Below are 11,867 nucleotides of genomic sequence, written 5' to 3' on the forward strand. Positions count from 1 at the left end.
TTGGGCCCATTGCTCAGCAGGGAGCCTGCTTCTCCCTTTCCTTCTGCCTGTCACTCCCTGTGCTTGTGCTCTCTCTCTCTGTCAAATAAATAAATAAAATCTTAAAAAAAAGTTTCACACTGAAATGGGTAGCAAGTTCATGAACTGATTTTGTAGAGAGGGAAGGAAGTTAAAGAGAAAGTGTGACCACTCGAGTAGGAAATGCAGGAGGGTTCTCCGGAAGCACTACAGGCCTACTTGAGGTTAGGTATTAGGAATTTCTTCTTTTTCTTCCTTTTTTTTTTTAACAGCCTACAGCACTTAGCATTCCCAAGCAATCTCCCATCCAAGTACAAACCAGACCTGACCCTGCTTACCACCTGAGAACAGATGGGATCAGGCGTATTCAGGGTGGTATAGCCATAGACAAGAATTTATACTGAGACTAGTCAACATATTTATGGCTCTTCACCACACACATTCAACTAGGTGTTCAGTGGGTGGAGAGTTGGATTTACTAAATGTGATGGTTAATTTTATGCGTCAGCTTGATTGGTCTAAGGATACACAGAGAGTTGGTAGAACACTTCTGGGTGTATCTATGGGGTGTTTCCAGAAAAGGCTAGCATACAAATTGGTGAACCCCAATATAAGTAGGCCTCAGCCAATCTGTTGAAGGTCTGAATAGAACAAAAAGGCAGGTAAAGTTTGAATTCACTCTCTTTCTGCTTGAGCTGAGAGATCCATATTTTTCTGCCCTCAGACATCAATGCTCCTGGTTCTTGGGCTTTGGGACTCAGATAATTTATGCCATCAGCACCCTGATTCTCAGGCTTTTGGATTTGAATTGAATTACACCACCAGTTTTCCTAGTTCTTCAACTTGCAAATGGTAGACGGTGGGACTCGTTAACCTCTACAACTGCACGAGCCAATTCCTATAATAAATCTTTTTATATATCCCTCTATACATATCCTATTGTTTCTAACTAATACACTAGAAGGGAAAGAGAGACAAGGTGGTTGAGGGTGTATGATGGGGGTGATAAAAATAATGGCCCATAGCACTAAGCTAGGTAAGCGGGGAAGTGAAGCAGTGCAGTTATGGATAAAAACATAGTCTAGGGTATGTCCTGAGAGTATGTGACTGAGCTAGAGTGGAAAACAAGATTGGGAAGTATAAGCTAAGAGATTGAAAAGCTAGCAATCGGAAGATTTATTAACATAGATATTGAAATTGCCAAGTAATATGTCAAGAATAGTATAGGAGAAATTGACAGTGGCCAGGTACTAATATTCTTCAAATCATGTGAGGGAAGATCCAGGGGTCTGTGATGGCTACAACAATGAGGAAGAGAGGGTAGTGAAATCTGAGGGTGTAATTTTCAAGACAAGATTTTTTTTTTTAGGAAGAAAGTAAGGATAATGTTACAGAAGTGGCACTGAGGAGCAGGCAGTTCTCCACTGTCTACACCCCAGTATAGATTTAAACTATCTAAGCTCCATTGTAGTTAGTTCCATCTGGACTCCAGACACAGGTACAAGGGCTGTGGGAAATGAAAACAGCCACCATTTGAGGGGGCTAACGGGAGCAAGGTATTCTCAGGAAAGAGCCAGTTTCAATTAGAGCAACAAGGTGAAAAGGGATATTCAGAGAAGAGGTGTTTATGGGTGGTTGGGTTGATGGTGCACTGGGTTCCAGAAAGCACGTTTGAAGGTTTTTGGAAATTAGAGAAGGGTGGGAAATGGAATTCAACTAAGGGATGTGCAGAGCTGTGTGGAGATGACGGTGATTGGAAACGATCTTAGGCTTCAGGTGGTGACGAACATAAACACGGACATCGGAAATGATGGCATTGGTCCTTGTGGTCTCAAAGCAGAGCACGATGGTAAGAATCTGAGCATTAAAGTGGAAGGAGGGGAGAGGATGTGACATGACTGTGTGGCGCTCTGGGCATATTTGGGCAATTCACTAGCAAAGCTCTTGACTCTTAGTTTCTTTGTTGAAAGAGTTTTAATTACGGATTCAATTTCTTTACTAGATACAGGGCTATTCAGATTTTTTTATTTCTTTTTGTGTTGACTTTTTCTAAGTTGTATTTTTCAGGGAATTTGTCCATTTCACCTGATTTTTTCAGATAAAATTATTATTTGACTATTGACATCGTTTATAATAGCTTCTTACTATCTTTTTAGTGTTTATAGAATTTTTTTAAGTTTATTTATTTATTTTAAGTAATCTCTACACCCAATGTGGGGCTTGAACTCATGACCCCAAGATTGAGAGTCACATGCTCTTCTAACTGAGCCAGCCAGGCACCCAAGTGTTTGTAGATTTAATAGTGATGTTTCCATTTTCATTTGTTGTATTGGTAATTTGTGTTTTTTCTTTACTTGATCAGTCTTGCTAACAGTTTATTAATTTGATTAATCTTTTCGAAGACCTAACTTTTGTCTTTGTTAATTGTCTCATTACATATATGCTTTCTCCTTCACTGTTTTGCTCTTATTTTATTATTTTCTTTTTTCTACTTGTTTGGGTTTAATTTGCTATTCTTTTTCTTGATTTAGAAGTTATATCACAGATTTTCAACCTTCCTTCTCTTCTCATAAATGTGTTTAGAGCTATAAATTTTCTGCTTAGCACTGTGTTAGCTGCATTCTACAAGTTTTGATATATCATGTTTTCATTGTTCTTCTGATAAAATATTTTCTGATTTCACTCATAATTTTTTGTTTAACTCACTGGTTATTTAGAAGTATGTCACTTAGTTTCTGGACATTGGGAGATTTTATAGCTGTCTTTCTGTTCTTGAGTTGTAATTTAATTACCTGAGGTCAGAGAACATACACTGCATGGAGTGAATCCTCTGGTTATTCTTGCACGGAATCTTTTCCCGAGCTGCTTGGAGACAGATCTTACAAGCAGAAACCATACAATTTAGTAATGGATTGGTTGGTGGTTGTTGAGACAAACGAAGGAGTCAACTCTATAAAGGTGATGTTTTTTGTTTTTTTTATGGTCCTTGGCACTTTCTATCTTATATTAGAATTATTTAGGACTCTATGAGTGAGAGTCAGTCTTTCTAAAACTTATTTGGTCATGAAATTTTCAGAATACTTTGGAAAACTCTAAACTAGACCGTCTAATATAGGGAGGGCATCTTATATTAAGAATAGTTCATATGGTAAATTCCATAGTTATGGAAACCTCTCTTTAAGGCAATTTGCTTTTTCCTTTAGGGCAGAGTTTATATCTGTTGTTGTTGTTGTTGTTGTTGTTGTTGTTGTTCTTCTTCTTCTTCTTCTTCTTCTTCTTCTTCTTCTTCTTCTTTTTGGTAACTCTTCACTTTATTTAGGACACATCTAGTAGATATTTATTGAATGAATGTCTTTGCTAACATAGGTCAAAAAAATATTTGAGCAGCCAGTAAGTAGAGCTTAATGCTTAGAGTTTAGGTTTACCCTGTAAAGTTGCTGAGATGTATAAAAAACAAACACGAAGTGGAATAAATATAGAAAGCCCTATTGAAAAACAAAATTCAACCAAATACATTTGAAGATCTAATTGGCTTTACTAAATGATTCATGACTTCAGCCTTATCTCATCTAGCCACATAAGGTCATCGTCAGCCTTGCAGCAGGGGAAGGTTTCAGCCTATCCGGAAAACACACATACAAAAACAGGAGCATACTGGTAACCCCTACTAAGTGGCAATTGAATAAAGTCCAGCTGTAGGTGTTAAAGTGTCCAGATGGAGGAGGTTTGAGGTCTCTAGGGACAAAAATAGTTTTTCTAGGATTATGGACCTGAAGGTCAGACATTGGTGGTAGACTATTTTTGCAATTTTATAGAAGTCTCCCCACCAATGTCTATTCATAATTTGAGTCATCTTAAATGTTCTGTGGTGGGTGAAGGAATGCAAAACCAGAAAAATGGAGTTCCTCAGGGAAGAGGAAGAACCCAGCAGCCATCTTGGGTTTCCCATAGCCCCGACTATTCTTTTTCCACCTCACCCCTCAGGTGTTTTAAGTGTTTTTATTAAGAATACTTTTTTCAAAGTAGCCACATATGAAAATATATTTAGTTTTTTTTTTTTTAAGATTTTATTTATTTATTCAACAGAGATAGAGACAGCCAGCGAGAGAGGGAACACAAGCAGGGGGAGTGGGAGAGGAAGAAGCAGGCTCATAGCGGAAGAGCCTGATGTGGGGCTCGATCCCATAACGCCGGGATCACGCCCTGAGCCGAAGGCAGACGCTTAACCGCTGTGCCACGCAGGCACCCCTGTATTTAGTATTTTTTAAGGAAATTAGCATTAAACTTTTTTTATCTTGACAGCACGTTTCAGAGAGAATATATTTGATACAAAATGGAAGATCAAAGACGACTTTATTCACGCATTTGTTTGTGGAAGGCTAAATTATGCATAGTAAATTGGCATAATGAAGTCACATGGTAATTTGAAATTTATGATCACTTGGGTGTACTGGTTAAAGTTTGTCTTCCTTCTCTGTGAAAGAAAGGAAGGGAAGGAGGGAGGGAGAGAGGGAGGGAGGGAGGGAGGGAGGAAGGAAGGAAGAAAAAGAAAGAAAGGAAGGTAGGTTTCTGTTTTTAGCAAAGTCAAGTGTACATAAAGAAAGGGCTTTGCTTACTCTTAAGTAAAGTCCACAAAACTAGTGTAGAAGTAGCATTTCTAGACAAACATTGCTTGGGCTAATACAATTGAATTCCTAGTATAATAAGTGAATGTATTATTTTGTTGTTATATATATTTTTTAAATGTATTCCTTTTAAGTAGTCTCCATGACCGATATGGGATTCAAACTCAAGACGCTGAGATCAAGAGTTCCATGCTCTCCTGAGTGAGCCAGCCAGCTGCCCAAGTGAATGTATTTTTTAAAAGCAGATATTGGTATATATTCAGAACTTGAAGGATATATAAGATCAAAATAACATGACTTTTTGACAGAGAAAAGAAGAGTTATTTCAGGATAGTGAAATAGCATTGACTAGGATTTAGATATAAGAAGTCCCGTATGACAGCCCTTTTGTTTCCCCACCTTAATTTCCAAATGCAGGAGTAGACCATTGTCATGTTACAAGGACATCAGGATGTCAAAAGTCTGGCAATGAAAGGCCTTTTTTTTGCAGAAGCAGAATGGACTTCATCCACACATGTCATCATCTTACAGTATATAGAGAGCTTAGTTATTACTTATTTGACAATGTTTCCCATGTAATTTACATATCAAATGAGCCTCATTAGTTTAACAAATCCCTTGAAATATTCCAGGTCAAAAAGGTTTCATTTACAATTTGATCTTGGGAAGTTTGTCAAAAATATTTAAAAAAGGTTTTAAAGCACTTACCTAAATAGTATCACAGATTATTATGAAATTTAATACTTAAAAGGTAAAAAAAGTTCACAATCTCATCAAAAGCAAACCAAAAGTCTGTGAAAACTTTGTCCTTTTAACAGAGACAAAAACAAATTCTAATTTTGTACCAGCTTACTTTTTATATTAGACCTCATTCTTTTTTTTTTTTTTTTAAAGATTTTTATTTATTTATTTGACAGAGATAGAGACAGCCAGCGAGAGAGGGAACACAAGCAGGGGGAGTGGGAGAGGAAGAAGCAGGCTCCTAGCGGAGGAGCCTGATGCGGGGCTCGATCCCATAACGCCGGGATCACACCCTGAGCCCAAGGCAGACGCTTAACCGCTGTGCCACCCAGGCGCCCCTTAGACCTCATTCTTAAATAAATCCATTTTAATTATAGCCAGCTTGACCACACATTAAAATTCCTTTCAAAGATTCCTTTCCACAAACCTCCTACAAATTTCTTTTCTACATCCTGATTTTGTCCTATGTTTTTCCTTTTTTTTTTTTTTTAAGATTTATTCATTTTTTTTAGAGAGAGAGAGCGTGTGCACACATGAGTGGGGGGAGGGGCAGAGGGAGACAAGCAGACTCCTGCTTTGTGGGGAGCCCAACTGGCCAGGGAGCCCTGAGATCATGACCTGAGCAGAGATCAAGAGCCAGCTGCTCAACCCAGTGAGCCACCCAGGCGCCCCCTATGTTTTCCCTCTTTAAACAACCAGCTGCACTTCAGGACAAAATTATTCTTTCCCTCAACAAACAATGCGTCTGCATTTGTCTTACCTCCTCCTACTGAAAACACCTCCTACTTTCCTGGCATACAGAGATGTTTCTCTTACTATTTTTAGTGGCTTTAATTACATATATTAATTAGACTTCTTAACCCTTAGGAACCTTACTTTCTAGCGAAAACTAAGAAGTAAACAATTACAAACTGTCTGATATACTTGAATTCTTTAAATTTGCCCATTTATGAGCACATTTCATGATTTCTAGAAGCATATGCCTTTTTCAATCTTCCAATATAGCACTAACATGTCCAAGAATTTTTTACTTTCTCTGTAATAAGAAGCCAAAAGTAGATAAACTTATGTTCAGTAATTTATGTTTCAATATTTTGTCTTATTTGGAAAGGATCTAGATATTCTGTGACTATCCACTATGTAATTTAATTTAGCAAGACTCTAAGGTTTTTAGTTACCAAAAAAGATTTGGGGAAACTGCTTATGTAGATATGAATATTGCTGAAAAGTTTATTTGTAGACTTTAATCTTACTTGGATCTATTTAATTCCCTTTTTCTTGAGAACTATGTTTAAGCTGGTAATGAAAATTTCACAAGACATCAAAGAGCTAACCATCATCTTCAAGTTATTTTTCTTTGCTGACAAATTCCGGAACAGTGATAACGAGCTGATTTGACTTTCAGTAAACCTAGGTAGCGTAAAAGTATTATATTTAATGCTGACAACTCTAAAAACATGCCTGTTTTACTTAAACCAACAAATTTCAATTGGCTTTGATTTATTAAAGGTTAATCCTAGAGCACATGGACTTGAAACTTATTTGGATTCGTTTCTATTATGTTTCTGAGAATTTAATTTATGTAAGTACTTAATTTTCTTTAAGCCAATTAAATGAGCTCTCTTTACAATTTAATTTTGACAATACCACCCTGAGATAGAAAATACCACACATCTACAACACGTATGAACATAGAGAGAGATGCAAATGGAAACCTTATAGTTATTGTTATAAAATTTTTGTCCAGGAGACGGGTATGATAAAGCAGAACTCACTCATTTATAAAAGAATGGCTAGATCCAAACTGTTTTTCTAGCAGATGGGATAAGTTAAGGTTATCTGCTCAGATTGCTAAAGCTTTTTTTTTTTTTTTTTTTTAACCCAGTATTTGTAAGAAGATGCTGGAGATTTGTATTTATCCTTGACAAGGAACATGATGGAAGCTGTGGGCTAGATTTTGAGGCAGGGTGCCTCCATAGCTGTTTGTATCTTTTTAAAGCTTCTTTTTTTTCCTGTTGTTTTTCTTCAGTCTTAGGAATAGAGGATGATCCAGGCAAAAGTTCCCAGAGAGGCTATAAGACCTTTGAGATAAATGGGGGAGGTTTGGGCGTTGATGAAAAGGATAGGTTGGAAGACTTTGAGTCCTTTCAGAGGCCGGCTGGCCGTATTTCTAGTTTTGCAAAGATTTGTAAGATAAGGACAGTTGCTTTTTGTCTCTTGAGGAATGGCTGCAACTTCAATGACGTCATAGGTTAATCTACCCACGCAACCACACCATCCTCAGCCTGCTTCTTACCCTCTGGTACCTAGCTCTAATTTTAATTTAGAGGTGAAAACCTTAAAAACAATTCTCAGTTTCTGAATATCAGCTTCTAATCTGGCCAGTTTTTGACTACAGAGATTAAAAAAAAATCTCATCAGTTTTTGGTCAGGACAAACGGCAGATTTTTCTGACAGTATTAAATAACTACCCTCGGGCATAAGATGAACAAGACACACCCTTCCCAAGATCCAGTCACTCCCAAAGACAGTCGAACCAAAGACCCAACAACCCGCACGTCCCAGGTAGGCTCCCAGGTGCGTGGAACGCCAAGCCCAGTTAATGCAAAATGAGACAAACAAGAAGCCAATAGCTATTCCGGGGAGGAAAAGGATCAATAAACAATGGGTTTGGATTTGGAAAGGAAAGAACAATGTGAAATTTGATTTTCCTCTCTTGATGGGGCACTATGGACGGAGATTCAGAAGAACTGCTGCTTGTAAAAATGACCTTTCTCTGGGTTCTGCCAGTTTTGCCAGGATTTCCACTGTAGGCTCTGGTATCTACCAGAGTATCCCTCTGGCTGTTTGAAGGCATAATATAACAGTTTACCAGAAAATCTCTTAGTGTCATCCACTCTGGAAGGACCCCAAATGGGGGCCCTCCTTTGAAGGTAGCTATGGGGATGTCTGTAAGGCCATGAACTTGGTGGACTTTTATTTATGTTTGGTAATCTTTTCAGAGCGGAAAAACAATTTCGACAGAGGGTTAGTAGAGTGAGTACTCAAAGGCCGATAGAGGGGAGAGATAGGAGTACAACACCTCACAGTCTTCACCAACCTGATGGTTACCAAGCCAAGGTCTTCAGGACATGAAACAAGCTTGTAGATTTTTACAGCTTCCAGGACCATACTTCTTAAAAATAAAATAAGCGAGTATACCAAAAGGTAGAGAGGTAGAGTGCTTAACTCTGTAGAATTTAAGAATCCCTTTAGCTAAGTCTTTTGCACAAAAGACAAACATAACACGTCTTGACACACCAGCAGTAACCAACACGTGTCACTGTGGACTGGCCAAGAAAAGGCAGTGTGTACCAGCAGCAATTCCCGGTGTGGACTAAACCTGCAGACTCCATGAAGAGAGAGTACATTCTGGAAATGGGAAAGGGTTAAACCAGCATACGCCAGTAAGTGGGGGCTGCAGACTGGACCTGGGGAAGGGATTCCAACGTGGAATTGTGGGCTAAACCTAGGGCTAAGAACCGGCACTCTGGTAGAGCCTCCTGTTAGCTCAGGCCGACCCATTAACCTTGGACTGGAAAACAGATTAGATCTGTAGTTTGTATGCAAAAAGAGCAAAACTCAAACCTAGAGGCACTTACTGGCGGCCTTTGGAAAGAGTGAGAAAGGCAGTGAACTCAGAAAAGTTTTTAGCAAAAGATGGAACGCCTGGGTGGCTCAGTCAGTTAAGCAGCTGCCTTCAGCTCAGGTTATGATCTCAGGGTCCTGGGATCAAGCCCCGTGGCTGGCTTTCTGCTCAGCAGGGAGCTTGCTTCTCCTTCTCCCTCTGCCTGCTTCTTCACTCTCTCTGTCCAATAAATAAATAAAATCTTTAAAAAAAAAAATAGAAAGAAAAGAAAAAAAGATAGGCAATGTTCCAGGCAAGATTCCCTTCCCTTAGGTAGAAGGGTAGGGGGCCTTACTGGTGCATTACCCCATCTTTTTGGGGGGATGGAAGGACCACGTGACAGATTACCTCATTGGTGTTGATCAGAAAATTCCTGACTGACGGGTTAAGACTACATTTCTGGGGGAGGTTGAAACTGCAATTAGGTATTAAGCCTCTGTTCGGCGACTTGGCCTAAGTGGTACCATTTTGGGCCTGTGGTCTTTTTTAACAACCTTGAAGTGAAAAAGATTCAAGGTCTTTAAATGAAATTTTCAGAAAACATATTGAGGAAAGCTCTCCTTGCACTTAGGGAGGGTAGCCTACATTCAGAATGGGTCAGAAGTTAAATACCACAGTTAGAGACACGTCCCTATAAAGCAATTTATTGTTTCTTCGGGGGCCTTTCTTTACATTTTATCTAAATGGGTTTCTTGAATGCTTGTATTTTAAACTAAAATTTCAGAAAGGGCCTCTTGCTGCCAAATAACATTTTCTTACTCACACACAAGCTTGAGTATCATAATAAATGGAATATACAATGTATATTTTTAATGCTGTAATTATGGCACTGGGTTTTGGAGAAAAGACACTGATTTGGCAATGAAATTTTACAGGAATAGCTATCTTTTACTAGACGCTGGACAAACACAGCCTTCGTGTTTTAAGATCAAAATGTTCCTGCTTTCCTGAAGTAAGTTTCTCTTCCATTTTAATGACAATTATTTTGATATATTGATAATAAAGTGCCTTTTTGCATGTATCCTCTCAAATGCAAACCTTGTTTGCTTCTTATCAGATGTAATGACATCGTTAAATGTTTCTCTTAAGCCACTCAACTGCACGAGCCAAGAAAAAGCACAATGGTAGCCTCCTGGTATAAGCGTTCACAAGTCATTGAATTAGAAATCAATCGTTTTTGTAAATTCCTTCTTTATCAAATACATTTTTATAATTCTCATATATCCAATATAAAGAAGACACAAGAAGCATCCCCGAGCTCTCTGAAAGACAGGGACTTCCATATAACGATTTAGGGTAGTATAATAAATGTTTCTATGTTAGTGCATATTACATGACTTCATTTTATTGCCCAATCTGTGATAGCGGTCCTGTTGTGACTTGGCATCTTCTGGGCACTTACTTTATAGTTCATCTTTAGAACTTAATGTTATACCAGGATGAGGTTTCAAAGGCAACTTGCAGGGCAAAAATAATCCCTCAAAACAGTTCTCAAAATATGATCTGCCGACATGCACATCAGCATTGCTGGAGAGCTTATTTGAAATGTAAATTCTCAGACACACTGAATTAGAATTGGTGGTGGGGGGCCTAGCATCTGGTTTTAACCAGCTCTCCGGGAGTTGGGATGCATGTTCAAATCGGATGGAAGCTCTGCACCATTGTCCACTCACACCTTTGCTCCTCAGTAGGGTTCGATGGTTATCTTTCTGGCAAATTGGTTTGCAGGCCCAGCTACCCAGACATTCCCATTGTTCCAGAGTCTTGAGTGAGTGTAAGAATAAAGGTGCGTACAGGATTATATTCATGAAGCCATGCTTACTGTATTTTTAGGGCAATTTATGGGTTTTTCTCTGAAAGTTCATTGATTTGGCCATTCATATTGTCTCTGCAATCTAATCCTAGTGTAATATAGGCTCTCACTCTATATCATTATTACGGCCACATCATGATTTACTAGAATGATTAAAACTTTCCGGTACATTGAAATATTTCTAGTTAGACTGAGAGAACTGAAGATGCTTTTAATAATTGCTGGAAAAATCTTCTAAATACAATTTGTTCCCTGATTTATTCAGTAGACTTACTTTCTTTGATAATTTGAGGTCTTAAAATACTTCAAGATGGTCATTATGGATATCATTGTGCATGGCCACTGATAAAGAATATTTATGTTAATGCGCTGGATACGTACAGATATGGAGATATTTCAAGGTTGTAGCAAGCAGCTCACCAAGCAGGGGTAGTGGGAGCTGTTTGCTTGCCTGGGAGGAGTCTCTTATCACTGCTTATGTGGGAATTGCCAGCTCAAGGGGATATTAAAAAACAGAACTTCTAGTATGTTTTATTCTTGTTTTAAAATTATTCACAGAAAACCCATTTGCTAAGTTGACTGTACCCATAACGGACCACTTCTACTGCCTCACGCTTGGCACACAACTGGGATACAGAATAGTAGAGAGGATGACAGAATGAGCAACCAGCTTTGTCAATCTTAATATTTTATGATATTTGCTTCAGATGGCTTTTCTTATGATGAAATACAACATCGCAGGTATGACTGAAGCCCCTTGTGTGTTCCTTTCTTCCGTTCTTCCTCCAGTGGGAGTCACTGTGTTACACTTCGTTTTCTCCATTCCTATGCATGTTTTTATCTTTGACTACACAATGTGTGTACCCTAAGCAACATTAAAAAAGTGGAAATATACCTCATTATTATTTTTGTATATTCCCATTTTCATTCTCCTGGATGTCTTTTACATGTTGCAGTTTTAGTGTACATGTAATTAATCTTTCTTTTTTTTTTTTTTTAGGAT

General features: G+C 38.4%; 1 pseudogene; it reads right to left on the reverse strand.

Moving 5' to 3' along the window:
• Window positions 1-288: 288 nt before the first annotated feature.
• On the reverse strand, window positions 289-407 carry LOC113242417 (5S ribosomal RNA; annotated as a pseudogene).
• Window positions 408-11,867: the final 11,460 nt, after the last annotated feature.

Source organism: Ursus arctos, unplaced genomic scaffold (assembly GCF_023065955.2).
Source record: "Ursus arctos isolate Adak ecotype North America unplaced genomic scaffold, UrsArc2.0 scaffold_25, whole genome shotgun sequence".
Lineage (NCBI taxonomy): Eukaryota > Metazoa > Chordata > Mammalia > Carnivora > Ursidae > Ursus > Ursus arctos.